The sequence below is a fragment of the Cryptomeria japonica genome, chromosome 1 (assembly GCF_030272615.1).
Source record: "Cryptomeria japonica chromosome 1, Sugi_1.0, whole genome shotgun sequence".
Classification (NCBI taxonomy): Eukaryota; Viridiplantae; Streptophyta; class Pinopsida; order Cupressales; family Cupressaceae; genus Cryptomeria; species Cryptomeria japonica.
This window is the reverse complement of record NC_081405.1, coordinates 423,392,122-423,409,000: the sequence shown is the minus strand read 5'-3', so window position 1 is coordinate 423,409,000 and position 16,879 is coordinate 423,392,122.

Genomic DNA, 16,879 nt, shown 5'->3' with positions numbered 1-16,879 from the left:
CTTTTCTAATTAAATTGTGGCTAGATCTACTGGATTTACCCCCCTCTTTTAATGCAGTGGTTGCTTAAGTAAGATTAATGGTTTTATTATCTTAATTGGTGAAACCCTAATTTTACACCATTACAATAAGAAAAAGTGGAAAACTTTGAGAAGGAAAAGAGAAAGAGAAAGGATAGGAGGAAAGAGATTGTAGACACCAAAAATTAACATTCTTCTAACAGTCGATCTTTGTCCATAATTAAATATTTTTAAATTATTTAATCAATCTACTGATTAACACTCCTCTCCACATTAATTAAGTAGTTTTATATTATTTAATTAATTATCATTATCCCATAAAATTAATTAATTATTCTAGTCATTTTCTTCTAAAGTCCTTTTGTAGTTAAATATTTTTTATTATTTAATTAACTAACTATTTCTGTATGATTGAATAAATAAATCCATTTATCCTTTCACTCTGTGGCCAAGTAAATAGATGAAATGTTTATTTACTTTTACTCGCTTGCTCATGAAATTAAATAATTTTATTGTTTAATTCTTCCTTTTTCTCTACTTCTTTACTCTCTTACAATCGTCACCACTTGTCCTCTGATTACTTTCACTAGATTCTCCACATCTCCACTACTTGTCCTTCTTCTTCTTCCAACCTTTCCACTTGCCTTTGGATTCCTTCCAAGCACATTCCCACTCTCTCCCTATCTTCGACACTCTCCTATGCAATCTCAATCGTCCATCCTTTTTGGGGTGAGTTCAAACTTAATTATTGATCTATTTGTCTCCCAATCTATAGATTTGAATTTTTGCTTCCAATTTCTTTTTAACCACCATACTTGAGCTTTCATTTTATCTTGATTTGTGATTGCAGATATCTAAGGGCAACTCTACCAAAATTCTGAAGGAAACTTGAAAACCATGGAGATCTTCAAGGGATATTTTGAATTCATGCTTTCATGCTTGATGTTATTATTCGTTTATTTGTATGATTTCCATGTCTATTGCTTGTGTTTGATAATATTATCTTGATTACATTGGAGTTCATGGAGGTATCTTAGTTGTTTTTCTCATGGTATGTTTGTTTATCTAAGGTTTATAGCTTCATATACCTTATCACGTTCTTCATAGGTTAGACTAGTTGATAACTTAAATTCGAGGGTTCAATGGTTATCCTAAGACAATCTTAGCATTGTAAATTTCTAGTCTACATTTATGGCATGCTCGGTGGGAAAATTTATAATTATGCATATTTATAATTTCTTATAGTTTTTTTAATTGCATGTAGCTTTTTCTTCATTGCATGTTTTTTTTTAATTGCATGTAGCGTTTTTTTAATTGCACATAGTTTTTTTTCAAATGCATGTAGCCTTTTCTTAATTGCATGTTGATTTTTCTTAATTGCAAGAATTTTTTTATAATTGTATGTAGCTCTTTTTTAGATTGCATATAGGCTTTTTTTGGATCGTATGTGCTTTTTCTAGTTACATGTTCTTTCTTGGTTGCGTGTTTCTTTGCATGTTGATTTTTCTCAACAAGATGAAGGGTTTGTGTTACTAATTCATTCTATGCAACTTGTCCTTTGTTTTACAAAGACCCCTCCTAAGAACTAGTAACGATGTTGTTGTAGGACCAAAACGTGGAAAGGGGTTTACTTGAAACTTCTAATTTGTGGCGTTGCAGGATTTTGTATTGCTTTTTTATTTACTTGCTTCATAGGTGAGAAATTTTTTGGAAATGAATCTTTGTCTTCCATGTTTGGAATACTTGTGCATTTGTTTAGGGTAGACCTAAACTTGCATTGAGTATCCCCTCCCCTTGCCTTCAGGATCTTGGGTGTAAGAGAAAAGTTCCAATGACACCCTTCTTTTTATTTTATTTTTAAAAGAGCCTGCCTTGGTGGGAAAAAGTACTCATCCCAAGGGACGATTCTAAGTGGTTCTTTCCTTCGGTCCACTATACGAATGGTCTAAGTGAAAGTTAAAACTAATTGGTTATGTTTATCTATACTAATAGTTCCCTAGTGCCCATTTTCTTATGAGGTATATCAAACCCCTTTTATAGGGTTGGGATAGGCTCTTAAATGAGTCACTATTGCATGTGTAGATGTCAAGCCCCCTAAAATTCCCCCACTATGAACCAATTGTTATTAGAAGCCCAAATCCCATGCTGGTTGGGTCAAGGAGTGTGCATCATACCCCAAAGATACCTCTCATGTACCCTTCTTTGTGAAACATAAAATCCCCCAGTTACAAGGTTTTTGAACCTTCGAGGAAAGAGAAAATGTGTGCCAATGCCATGTTGGGGGAGTGAGTGCCACCCGATCTCTTTCTATTCACTTTGCTTGTGGTATTCTATTGTAGAGGCCTCAACAAGTATTATCTACTTTCCAACCTAGGTTGTGCTTGCTTCTAATTGTTTGCAAATTTTGATGACCAGTAGAGTCAGTTGAATTTGTGGGCTCCTTTAGGCGCCCCTTGCAAACTCTATATCATGGAGTTGTTTTAGTCCAAGTCAAACATCCTTCTTTGTCTTCCAGTGCTTGTGAAATGTCTTCTTGCTTCAAAAACAATTTGTTCCAAAATGTTTTGAAATATTGACCACAATTGCTCTCAAAATTGAAACTTAGTGGAGACTAATAGGATTTCACTTTTCATTTCCTTGCATTTGTCTCCCATCCTTAGAACCAATCATCACTTCTCTTTCATCTAGCATTTCCTTGCATTTGTCTCTCATCCTTAGAACCAATCATCATTTCTCTTTCATCTAGATCAATTTTCTTTAATCAAAACCTTGGGGTTCATCATTCATTATCAAGACCTTGAATCTTTCTCATTGCTAATTTGACCTTCATCTTGAGTCATTCTAGTCTATCTTCATATCCATTGGGCTTTCACTAATCAATCTAGTGTAAGATTTGACTAATCAATCATTATCAAGTTTCATTATCTAAGGTCTAGACATTCCTCTGACAATCCTAGGTTGACTTTAATTTTGCATGTTCTTGACTTCAAAATCCCAAAAATATTTGAAAAACCCCAAAATCCAAAAAAACATTATAATATTTCAAAAATCCAAAAACATAGTCTTTAGATTTCATATAGCTTGCATCTCATCTCTAAGGTCTCCAAGTCTCTTTTATGCCTCTCATCACTAGATCTTGAAGCAAGAAAAATAAAAATGGACAAAAAGCCCATAGAAAACGTTCTCCGGCAAACATCAACACAAAAATACATTAATCTTGGAGAACCAATTGAATATTTCCTCAAAAATTGATCTAGTCAAACATTATTACATTACCTAAAATTGTTTACTATGAACCTTATATCAAACCAACATGGTGGCAAGATACAAAATTTGTTCAATACCATAGGACGAAATAACATAGGACTCCTTATTGTGTAAATTGAAAAACTTCATTCATGACCTTATTGATCAATGTGACATTACAATTAAAGAAAATCTAAATAATTCATGTAATAAGCAAAACACTTTTTCCAAGCATGATCAAAATCATACACCTCTGTCTATCAATGTCTCATTCCAAAATCCCTTCCTTCATATAAATCCCCTCTATGATTCAAAAATTTTAGATTCAATGCCATCATACACTCCAGTCAAACCCATTTTAGAGAGATTTATTCAAGTCCATTACTGTCATGCCAAAACGTTGACTCCGTTGGGACTAAAAAAATCATACCTAATTTTTGAGGTCCCATGTAAATTTTTGTCCAAGTGCACTCAGTTTTGCATGTGTAATAAGCCTAAGCTACTCTGTATGAGAGCTTGTCATTTTGAACCCATTGATTGTCATGAGATATCCCTTTGGGGGATTCTTGTACACCTTATAAAGATGTCATGTGTCCATTTGCAGCTTCTCCATATTAATTTTGATGCATTTGTAAAGTCCCCTTTGGAGGTCCCGAGGTTAGGTCTGCATATTCCACATATTTTAACTTTTTTGAGTAGCCCTGTTTGAGCAATTAGATCTTTGTGAATAGTGATTTTCAAGCTAGATAGAGAGTTGTCTATGATTATTTTCTATTTTTTGATGCCTCGTGCCAAGTGGCTAAGTCCCATAAATACGTTTGACAAGTTTTCAAATCCAATTCCATTTACAAAAAGTTCAGTTCTGCAACTGAACATTGCCAAATAGTAGTTTGAAGCCCAATTTGAAAATTTCTATTTCACGCCCAGTTGACCTAAACTTCAAATCAGTTGTATCCCATTATTCTCTGTAAGATTATCTACCAAATCCCAAATTTGTAGCCCCCCATCTCATCATTTGATCATTTTTTGAAGACCATTCCAAATGAACATTTTCAGGGTTTCATGAGCAACATACTCAAATTTTTTCACAGAAGCTAACTTTGAGGGTGAATAGTTTCCACATGGGACCTAATCAGGTCAAACCCTCTTGCACATGTATTGAGGGTATATTGATGTGCCAGTGTGCCAAGTGGCGGTTCCCGAAGTGATGATTTGATATTTTTTCAGATCAGGGTTTGAAGGCTACTCAAGTTGACTCAGCAGTTTCATATTCAGAAAAACCTGAGTAGGCAACTTTGACAGTTAATAACTTTTTCCTCGGATATCTTATTGATGATCAATCAAATGCCCTCGATTCTATGTTTTACAATCTTTCAGTATGGTAGGTCTTAGGCCCTAGTCAGATATTTTGATCTGTTTTTAAAGCTCGTTTCAGAAGCTACTCAGGTGTTTTGGGCAAAAGTCAATGTTGCACAAATGATCAAGTTGAAGATCCTAAATTCAAATTCTCACATCCAAAATGTGTCCAATCAGTAATCCTGAGTATGTCGAGCATTTCTACTTGGACAGTTGTTCACAAATGAAAAAAAAAATTAGTTGGGCCCACAGGGGGCCAACTAAGGTTAATATCTAGAGGAACAAGTTGGTGCTTATGAAATAAGAAATTTATTATTTAAATCTTCTGATTTAAAGTAATATTACATATGAGACTAACTTTGGCAAATATAGGTAAATGAATTAAATCAAGTTCTTGGTTTAATTTATGTACTTAGTTGTTCTCTATCAGAAATTTCAAAAGGGGAAGATAAAAAAAGGAATTTTCCGATCCTTTAAATAAATTATATAAAAATTTGAAGGTCATTTCCCCGCTTGTTTAAGGAGGTTGTTGGACCCACGTCCAAACAATGAGTAAAAAAGATTTGGAGGGAAAAACGCAAAATATAAAGAGTTGTCATTGGAAACCATTTTTATAATGATTTTGCCCTTTTGAAGCTAATCAAATTTTGTGGGCCCGCGTTGAATAAAGACCTTCGTATAGTCGGCTAGGGAAAGAGAAATTCTTATCACACGCTGCGTGGTTGGACAATGCAAGGTCACGCGTGGCCAAGAAAAACCGAAGTCCTCTCTTGTCCCGCGCAATATTGGGAGGACGATAAGAGTGTTTCAAGATAGAGAGTTAAGCGTAGAAGGTGAAATGTTATCCCATGGGGTAGAGGCAAGAGAAAGGAAATCTCGCGGGATAAGAGAAACAACAGGAGCGGAAGCATTTTTTTTTACCCCGCACGTCAAATGAGCCCACTCAAACTCTGTGCGGGATAAGACAAAATACAAAACGTAAGCCATAGCTCGCATGAACAAAGGAAGGGTACGCTATTTGAACCACAATTTTTTTTCGAAACCAAGATGAAGTGCTAGTGTTCTGTGTTGGGACGATGGCAACCATGGCAGATTACGGTGAGCTGTTTGGAGAGATAATCGTGAAGGGGCGGTACGAGCATTCGCTTTGTGTCATCAAAACGCTGAAGTTTCAGATGCCCTATTGGAAATGTATGCATATAACGAAGTGTTGGGGAAACTCCAAAATGTCAATACCGTGAAAGGTATCTTGCATGGATTTCTAAATGAATGAAGGTTGTGAACTTTAGGATGAATAAAGGTTGACCACGAGGCTAAACTGGGCTGTAAGAAGTCACTAGAAGACGATAGAATCGCCTCTGTTTAAATTGCATAAGATGTAGCTCAAGATGTTGTCGAGGGTCTTCCACTGAGCATTGTGCAACACCATTAATGAATATCCCAGCCGCAGAGGTCAATCCTTTCAGCAACTCGTATTAGAGGCGCCCTTTGCTTGTAGTAATGTGGCTTGAGAGGTGTGATGACTCCATAGTGCATGGAAAGGGCAGGTTTATGTGTGTCTATTGTGTGTGAGTTTGGGAGAGATTAGGTTTGGTGCATCCCATGGTTAAATACATCTGCACATGGTGTGATAAGGATATACAAGCTGCACGTCCAAAATACAAAATCGAATGAGGATCTCAATGCGGGTGCACACCACAAGATTCGACATTGAAGGTCCAATGCACCATTATGCAGGGTATGCACAGATCGATACATAGAGCCAAAAATGAAGGCCCCACGGATGTATCGATTTCTAGATGTCCATAATGTGTATTTGCTCACTGATGAAATATGGAAAGTATGGCATTTGTCATTCCATGGCACTTTTGGTCATGCAAGTAATGCACAACAAAACTATATATACTCAAGGTGGAGAGTTAATTGAGGAACAACATTATATAGTGAGAATTTCAAATGCAAGTTTCTCGAAAGAGGAGGCACACTCAGGATGCGCATTTTTAAGCAGGAAGAAGCAATAAACGGTGGATGCAAAATGCGCAAAGGGTTTTGGGGCAGCGTTTGACTACCAGTACAAAAAATGTGAGTATTTTAAATCAACGATTTTTAGAGAGGCGTGACAAATAAGGGGACATGCCATTTCTTTGAAAAACTGAAATAATGTCTCTGCTTGATTAATTATATTAGCAGGGTAGAAATTTGGAACATGGGGTCGCAATGAATGAGGTGAGCAATGTGTTGAGTGGGTAGTGAAAACAAGTATGGCAGTTTGTCTCTTCCATCAAGCAAGGATTGTAGCCAGGGAATATTCTCCAGTGTGAACGTTCTTGCATTTGCATTAAGATTATTGTTTTGATCTCATAATATAAATGAATACAAAGCGAATGATACAAAAAACTAAACCATGATGCAAAGGTGAGATATTTCTGTGCAAAGTCAAAGACATATATGAATAAATTTTCTAAGGCTACGGTATAAAGAAAATATGTATGGGCAAATTCAGGCATAAAGTTAATTCTCGTGTTGCAAATAAATGAGGATACCATGGTATTGAATTGTTTCTTTTTACCCTCACGAGGAAATTGTTCACTTGAATTTGAGTGATGGTGAAATGAGATAATAAAGTTTGGGTTGTAAGTAATTTGGGTGGGGGAATTATTTTTTAACATTGGTGAAAGAGTTTACACGAAAGAAGGATATTGAGAAAAATAACATCTGCTTTCATCTAGAGATTGTTATTTTTCACCAAGATATGCATCTTCACCAAAGGGGGATTTTCATCAGATCAACGAATGGCGTGACAAATTTGTCTCCAGTCAGTGGGAAAGTTTGTATTAGAGGAAAATATGCAGAGGATGCATGTCACATGGCATCTTTTCAGTCAATGGAGAGCCTTTTTGCCATTTTTGTGCAAGTGAAAGTATGCAGATAAAGTCGGTTTTTTACTTTCACCAGAATGGCAAATTTTTCAGTTTTAGAATTAAGATTCAAAAGTGAGTTGTCGATGACACTGTGACAGGAGCTACAAGAGGAAATTTTTGGTCAAGGTGCAGATTCAGAGTTGACAAGTTCATCAAAACTACAAAGTTTTCAGATTTTCAACATTTTCTAGTAGGCTTCTCAGGTACAGATTTTGACAATTTTTGAAGGAAGAGGAGTCGATTCAATGTGCAGATTTCAAGAGAGGTCTCTTTCTGAGATTCTTTTAGGGTTTCATTAGATTTTTCTTCTCTCTAGTGTATATCTCTCTCTTCTTCTTCTGAGTAGAGGATTCTGAATGTAATTTCTCCTAATTCTAGAAGTAAAACTTCCATGTATAGGGTGCATAGTTTTAATGCCCTGGTTAGAGTTAGTTTTCTTTCAGTTTGTAGTATCTTGATGTTCCAGATAGTTTGTAACCAGAATACAATCATATTTAAAAGTTTTATGGCAGTTGTCTCTCTTATGTATGCTCTATTTTATAAAATGAAATGATCAAGGGTCTGTTGTTTTGTCCTTGCAAGTCAAGTGTATATCTTGTTGTTTTCTTCTCTTCAAGGAAGAGATTAATTTTCTTCTTCAAGGTATAGAAATAGTGTTGTGTATATGTGAGATTCTCAAGTATGGTTGTTGGTGAAATCAAAAGGGAGAATGTTCGTGTAATGCATTAACATTTCAAGCTCAAAGGTTGCATGTTACCCTGTTTGGAAGTCAAATCTGCATATTGTGAAGTTAACTTTGTTTCCCATACAAGGCACTGGTCATGGAGTTGTTTTCAGTTTTCAGAATCTTTTCATATTTAAAGTCTCTTTTACTTTCTGCATTAGGATTAGGATTAATGTAGAGACCCCCTCCTCAATGAAGTGCATTTTCATTGGTATGATTTGTTGTAAGTTGTAGTGTCCTGATTATTGTGAAGCTGAAAGTTATTAGACACTGCATAGATTCACCCACCTTGGTCTCGCAAAGCCAAAAGAGTAGGAGATCTCAGTCTTGTGACTGAATCTTGTTTAGTTGGCCAAATTCTTCTTCGCATTTATCGATGAGTTAGTGGCAATTCCTCTAGGACTCCAAGACTGTTGGTTTGGGAACCAACAGATTGGCGACTCTATTGGGGATGAAGCCATAAGTCCATTTGGAAAGAGTCAGCAAAATGAGGAATATGAACTTTTTTTTAAGATGTTAAGTAGGTTTTCAGTCTAGAAGAAGTTTATTCCATCTTGTATGAAGGAGTTTGAAGTGGCTCTATTGTTGAAGAACTCAGAATAATTAGTTTTTGAATAGCTCTTTGTTGTTCATAGATTGTTCCTCTGCAAGGAGGTGTTGACTCTATCAAAGATCCTGATGAAGAGATGATACAAGCTCTGAACATTCAAAGTCTTATCAAAGAAGAATGAGAGCAACAGTTGCATACTTCGAGGTATTCTAAAAAATCTTGCTGAGAATAAAAATTTCTGAAAACATTTGTTCAAATTTTTAGAACTCGAAAGTTCCCTATTGAATGGTTTTAGCATTAAAAAAGGGAAGTTGTAACAAAAGGTTTACATGTTTCTTTTTTATTTTATGAGTCTTCTTTTTCAAAAGAACGAAAGCATGTTGTAATAGTGTGTGCTCTTGAAAAGAGGTTGTAGTCATAAGTGTCTTGAGTTTTATTTTCAAAATCTTGTGTGAACACACTTAATATGTATCAAATTATATATCCCTACTTGGCTCCTAATGTAAATGTGTTGAGAAGTCAGTCCCAGCCAAGTAGTCAGATAGATTTCATGACTCGAAGGTATAAGGCCTAGATATTTGATGATATTATGGGTTTCCCAAACCCCATACCCTTGAAGTCAGAGATAAGATTCCTAAGTCTGGTGGATTGAAGGAGGAATCGGTTGAGAAGCACTTGCAGCAGTTTAGTGAGTTAATGGAAGACTATGAAGTTGATCATGAGGATGTGCTTATGAGACTCTTTGTTCATTCCTTGAAAGAGGATGCAAGTGAGTGGTTCTCTAGTTGGTTACCATGTTCAATCAACTCATAGAAGGAGTTTCAATCAGAGTTTAGAGAGCAGATTGGTGAGAAAATTCCTAGGTTTTCAATGATCCAAGATTTTATAGAGATTCACATTCAAGAGGATGAGCTTGTCAAGCTTTCAATCTCATATTTGCAAAGACATTGAAGAGAATCCCTCGAGATATCAGACCATCTGATGACATGTCTTTAGTGGTATACCTTGGTGTCTTTGCTACAAAAATGAGCTATGGGTTGAGGAATGAAGGTCTAGAAAGTTTGTATGAGGCTTATGAGATAGCCAAGAACATTGAGAAAGTCTTTAAATTTGGAATGAGTGGGAAGTTAAAGCCTGAAAAGAGAGATTTGTATGCAAGTAATCATGGCGGTTCAGAGGTTAATAATGATTTACAGCTTGTGGTCCCCTCATGTAAGTCTTTCCATAATGTCAATCAAAAAGTTTCACATGAGGTTGCTTTTGCACCTAGAGCTAATGAAATGTATGTTGAGAAAGAACATGTGCCTCAAGAAATGTCAATATCTCAAGAGCCTACTCCAAGCTACACATATGAGAAACTTGGTTATGTGTATGCACCCAAGAATAATTGTTTAAATCAGTTTGAACCTATTGTCCAAAACTCAGTGGAATGCATAAATGAATGTCATGTTGAGCCTTATGTTTCTTACCAGTAGTTTGAGGGTACCACTGACCCAATAGTGTATAATCACGCTTTGACTATCATTAACACATAGATGGTTATGAGAAATGAAGACATGTCAGTGGTAGAGACTTTGTGGCAGCCCTATGGTGGTTTTGATTTAAGAAGAATATTTTGTGCTATGGATGTCAATAACATGACACCTCAATTAGCAAGTGAACAAGAAATGCATAATGTTGATTACATGCATACAAATGTTGAAAACTATGCAGGATACGATTCCCATGCTTATGGTGATAATAGTGATTGGAATCACATGGTTCATTGTCCTAGTGCTCAAAATGATGAGTACGAATCAAATTTGGATTCAGTTACAGCATATGAGAATGAAGCAAACTTAGACAAGGTTGGTGACTATGAGTATGCACTCAATGAAGAGGAGGAAGCTTCACATCCTAGCTGCACCTATGAAGATGATGATGCTGATAATGAGTTTATTACTCAAAGTCATGACATGGTACAACAATATGACATGAATTAAGTGCCAAAGCCAAGTACACCTGAGATAGATGAGGTGATGTATAATGATCAGGAGGTGAACATGGTACATACAACTGAAAATATGTTGTATAATGATACCATAGACTTCAACTAGCTTGTGTTTTGCAATTGCATGCTTGAGGTCAATTTCTATGTGGTCTCAAATCCACTTTTTGAAGAGGGGGATGCACTTTTAGATGAGGAAGATGTTTTGTCAATTTGTGAGAGTGACATCCCTAAAGCTGAGGAAATAAGTTCATATGTCCTATATGAGCCTAATTTTAGTGAAAAAGATGTTGGTACTTTGTGTTCTCCATGGGATGAGTTGCCTATGTACCACATTGAAGTGGATGACAAAGGAACATAATGCTTCCAAGATAATTATCTCTCAGTGCTGACTGATATAATGGAACTTTCAGACTCTTGTGTGGAGTCTGATAATGATAACAACAATTGCCTTGATTGGCAATATTCTATGGCCAGCATAAGCTATGCCCATGAGGTGAAAGAAATCAATGATGTTGATGAGGGCATAAAAGAGTTTGAACTTCAAGATCAGAGCTTTGTTGAACCTAAAAATGTGATGACTGATACTGATTCAGAGGTCTATGATTACATAGTTGAAGCTGAAATGCCTATGAGATCCATTTTATGGATGAATATCAAAAAAAAATTCATGATGATTTTGATGAGGATACCTTGCTGAATGTGAGTGAACTTTTTGAAGAAGGCTCCTGCATGCATGCACAAGAAGATTCAAATGATGAGCTTGATTCATTGTTTAGTGATTGGGTTGGGATCCCTAGTCTTGACAATGAAATACATGTGTGCTTTCAGCTTTTAGGACAGCCATGTATTCATTTGATGAATAATGCATCCAAGGTATTCCATGATGGATGCCACAATGAGTATGGGTGTGTGTCATTCAAAGAACATGACAACCACTTGTTGTCTCATAATGAATGTTTTCAGCAGTTAGGTGGACATGCATTGCAAGGTGACTGGGGTAATGAGAGCAATAGTATGAATGATACACCAGATGCTAATGTGAATGTTGTGCCTGTGATCAATGTATTATCAGTGATTTTTTCAGATTAGGCATGATGAAATCAGAGGGGAGTCGCATTTTTTTTACTAGGGTAAGTTTTGGTTCTACATGTTTGGTGGTCCGGGATCACACTCTAAATGTTAAAGTCATATTTTCACAATGAAACATACAGTGGTTGAGTGGCCCAATGGATAAGGCACACGGTCTACTCCTCTAGAAATTTAAATTCTTGCCATCCCTGCAAGGGGCATGCATCCTAGAGAAAGACCCATTGTTGGGACTCAAAAATTCATGCCTAATTTTTTAGGTCCCATGTAAACTTTTGTCCAAGTGCACTTAGTTTTGCCCCTGTGTAATAAGCCTAAGTTGCTATGTTTGAGAGCTTGTCATTTTGAACCCATTGATTGTCATGAGAAATCCCTTTGGGGGATTGTTGTATACCTTATAAAGGTGTCATGTGTTCATTTGTATCTTTCTCATATTAGTTTTGATGCATTTGTGAAGTCTCCTTTGGAGTTTCAGAGGTTAGGTCTGCATATTACACATGTTTTCACTTTTCTGAGTAGCCTTGTTTGAGCATTTACATCTTTGTGCCTAGTGATTGTCAAGCCAAACAGAGTTTTCTATGATTCTCTGTTATTTTTTAATGCCCCATGCCAAGTGGCTAATTCCCATCAATCCGTTTGACAAGTTTTCAAAGCCAATTCCATTTGCAAAAAGTTCAGTTCTGCAACTGAACATTGCCAAATAGCAGTTTGAAGCCCACTTCGAAAATTTCTATTTCACGCCCAGTTGACCTGCACTTCAAATCAGTTGTAACCCATGATTTTTTGTAATATTATCTACCATATCCTAGATTTGTATCCCGACACATCATCTGATCACTTTTGAAGCCCATTCCAAATGAACATTTTTAGGGTTTCATGAGCAGCATATTCAGATTTTTTTCAGAGAAGCTAACTTTGAGGGTGAATAATTTCCACATGTGACCTAACTAGGTCAAACTCTCTTTCACATGTATTCAGGGTATATTGTTGTTCCAGTGTGCCAAGTGGCGGCTCCCAAAGTGATGATTTGATATTTTTTTAGATCAGGTTTTGAAGGCTACTCAGGTTGACTCAACAGTTTCAGATTCAGAAAAGCTTAAGTAGGAAACTTTGACAGTTAATAACGTTTACCTCGAATGTCGTATTGACGATCAATCAAATGCCCTCAATTCTATGTTTTACAATCTTTCAGTATGGTAGGTCTCAGGTCCTAGTCAGATATTTTGATCAATTTTTAAAGCTCGTTTCAGGATCTACTCAGGTGTTTTGGGCAAAAGTCAAAGTTGAAAAAATGATATCCTAAATTCAAATTCTCACATCCAGAATGCATCCAATCAGTGAACTTGAGTATGTCGAGCATTTCCACTGGGCTAGTTGTTCAGAAACAAAAAATAAATTAACTGGGCCCACAGGGGGGCCGACTAAGGTTAATATCTAGAGGAACAAGTTGGTGCTTATGAAATAAGAAATTTATTATTTAAATCTTTTGATTTAAAATAATATTACATATGAGACTAACTCTGGCAAATATAGGTAAATGAATTAAACCAAGTTCTTGGTATAATTAATGTACTTAGTTGTTCTCTATCAAAAATTTCAAAAGGGGAAGATAAAAAAGGAATTTTCCAATCATTTAAATAAATGATTTAAAAATTTGAAGGTCATTTTCTCGATTGTTTAAGGAGGTTGTTGGACCCATGTCCAAACAATGAGTAAAAAAGATTTCGAGGGAAAAACGCAAAAGTATAAAGAGTTGTCATTGGAAATCATTTTTATAATGGTTTTGCCCTTTTCAAGCTAGTCAAATTCTGGTGGGCCCACGTTGAATCAAGACCTTCATATAATCGGCGAAAAGAAAGAGAAATTCTTATCCCACGCTGCGTGCTTGGACAATGCAAGGTCATGCAGGATAAGCGTGGCCAATAAAAACCAAGTCCTCTCTTGTCTCACGCAATCTTGGGAGGACGATAAGAGTGTTGCGAGATAGAGAGTTAAGCGCAGGAGGTGAAATGTTATCCCGCGGGGTAGAGGCAAGAGAAAGGAAAGCTCACGGGATAAGAGAAACAGCGGGAGGGGAAGCATTTTTTTTATCCCGCACGTCAATTGAGTCCGCTCAAACACTACGCGAGATAAGACAAAATACAAAAGGTAAGCCATAGCCTGCATAAAATGAATTTAGGGCACAGAGGAAGGGTACGCTGTGTGAACCCTAATTTTTTTTCGAAACCAAGATGAAGTGATGGTGTTCTGTGTTAGGATGGTGGCGGCCATGGCAAATTACGGTGAGCTATTTGGAGATATAACTATGAAGGAACGGTATGAGAATTGCGCTTTGTGTCATCGAAATGTTGAAGTTTCAGATGCCCTATTGGAAATGTATGCATATAACGAAGAGTGGGGGAAACTCCAAAATTTCAATATCGTGAAAGGAATCTTGCATATAACGAAGAGTGGGGGAAACTCCAAACTTTCAATATCGTTGAAGGAATCTTGCATGGATTTCTAAATGAATGAAGGTTGTGAACTTAAAGATGAATAAAGGTTGACCACGAGGCTAAACTGGGCTGTAAGAAGTCACTAGAAGACGATGGAATCGTGGTATTGCAGGGAGCGCCTCTGTTGAAATTGCATAAGATGTAGCTCAAGATATTGTCGAGGGTCTTTCACTGAGCATTATGCAAAACCACTAATGAATATCCCAGGGACAAAGGTCAATCCTTTCAGCAACTCGTATGAGAGGTGCCCCTTGCTTGCAGTAATGTGGCTTGAGAGGTACAATGACTCCATAGTGCATGGAAAGGGAAGTTTTATGTGTGCCTATTGTGTGTGAGTTTGGGAGAGATTAGGTTAGGTGCATCCCATGGTTAAATACGCCTGCACATGGTGTGATGAGGATATAAAAGTTGCAGGTCCAAAATGCAAAACCGAATGAGGAGCTCAATGTGGGTGCACACAACAAGATTCAGCATGCAAGGTCCAATGCACCATTATGCGAGGTATGCACAGATCGATACATAGAGCCAACAATGAAGGCCCCACGGATGTATCGATTGCTAGATGTCCACAATGTGGATTTTCTCACTGATGAAATATGGAAAGTATGGCACTTGTCATTCCATGGCACTCTTGGTCATGCAATTAATGCACAACAAAACTATATATACTCAAGGTGGAGAGTTAATTGAGGAACAACATTATATAGTGATAATTTCAAATGCAGGTTTCTCAAAAGAGGAGGTACACTCAAGTTGCACATTTATGAGCAGGGAGAAGCAATAAACGGTGGATGCAAAATGCGCAGAGGGTTTTAGGGAAGCGTTTGATTACCAATATAAAAAATGTGAGTATTTTAAATCAAATATTTTCAGAGAGGCGTGACAAATAAGGGGAGATGCCATTAATTTGCAAAACTGAAATAATGTCTCTGTTTGATTAATTATATTAGCGGGGTAGAAATTTGGAACATGGGGTCGCAATGCATGAGGTTAGGAATGTGTTGAGTGGGCAGTGAAAATAAGTATTGACCCAGAATACACAGTTTGTCTCTTTCATCAAGTAAGGATTGGAGCCAGGGAATATCCTCCAGTGTGAACGTTCTTGTATTTGCATTGAGGTTATTGTTTTGATCTCACAATATAAATGAATTCAAAATGAATGATACTACAAACTGAACCATGATGCAAAGGTGAGATATTCCTGTGCAAAGTCAAAGACATATATGAATATATTTTCTAAGGCTATAGTATAAAGAAAATATGTATGGGCAAATTCAGGCATAAAGTTAATCCTCGTGTTGCAAATAAATGAGGATACCATGGTATTGAATTGTTTCTTTTTACCATCACGGGGAAATTGTTCTCTTGAATTTGAGTGATGGTGAATTGAGATAATAAAGTTTGATTTGTAAGTAATTTGGGTGGGGGAATTATTTTTTAACATTGGTGAAAGAGTCTACACGGAAGAAGGATAATGAGAAAAATAACATCTGCTTTCACCCAGAGATTGTTATTTTTCACCAAGATATGCATCTTCACCAAAGGGGGATTTTCATCAAATCAGCAAATGGTATGACAAATTTGTCTCCAGTCAGTGGGAAAGTTTTTATTGGAGGAAAATATGCAGATGATGCATGTCACATGGCATCTTTTCAGTCAATGGAGAGCCTTTTTGCCATTTTTGTGCAAGTGAAAGTATGCAGATAAAGTCAGTTTTTGACTTTCACCAGAATGGCAAATTTTTCAGTTTTAGAACTAAGATTCAAAAGTGAGTTGTTGATGACAGTGCGGCAAGAGCTACAAGAGGAAATTTTTGGTCAAGGTGCAAATTCAGAGTTGACAAGTTCACCAAAACTACAAACTTTTCAGATTTTCAACATTTTCCAGCAGGCTTCTTAGGTACATATTTTGGCAATTTTTGAAGGAAGAGGAGCCGATTCAATGTGCAAATTTCAAGATTTGAAGAGAGGTCTCTTTCTGAGATTCTTTTAGGGTTTCATTAGGGTTTTCTTTTGTCTAGTGTATATCTCTCTCTTCTTCTTCTGAGTAGAGGATTCTAAATGTAATTTCTCATAATTTTGGAAGCAAAACTTCCATGTATAGGGTGCATAGTTTTAATGCCCTGGTTAGAGTTAGTTTTCTTTCAGCTAGTAGTATCTTGATGTTCCAGACAATTTGTAACCAGAATACAAGCATATTTAAAGGTTTTATGGTAGTTGTCTCTCTTATGTATTCTCTATTTTATAAAATGAAATGATCATGGGTCTATTGTTTTGTCCTTGCAAGTCAGGTGTATATCTTGTTGTTTGCTTCTCTTCAAGGAAGAGATTAATTTGCTTCTTCAAGGTATAGAAATAGTGTTGTGTATATGTGAGATTCTCAAGTATGGGTGTTGGTGAAATCAAAAGGGAGAATGTTGGTGTAATGCATTAAAATTTCAATCTCAAAGGTTGCATGTTACCCTATTTGGATGTCGAATCTGCATATTGTGAA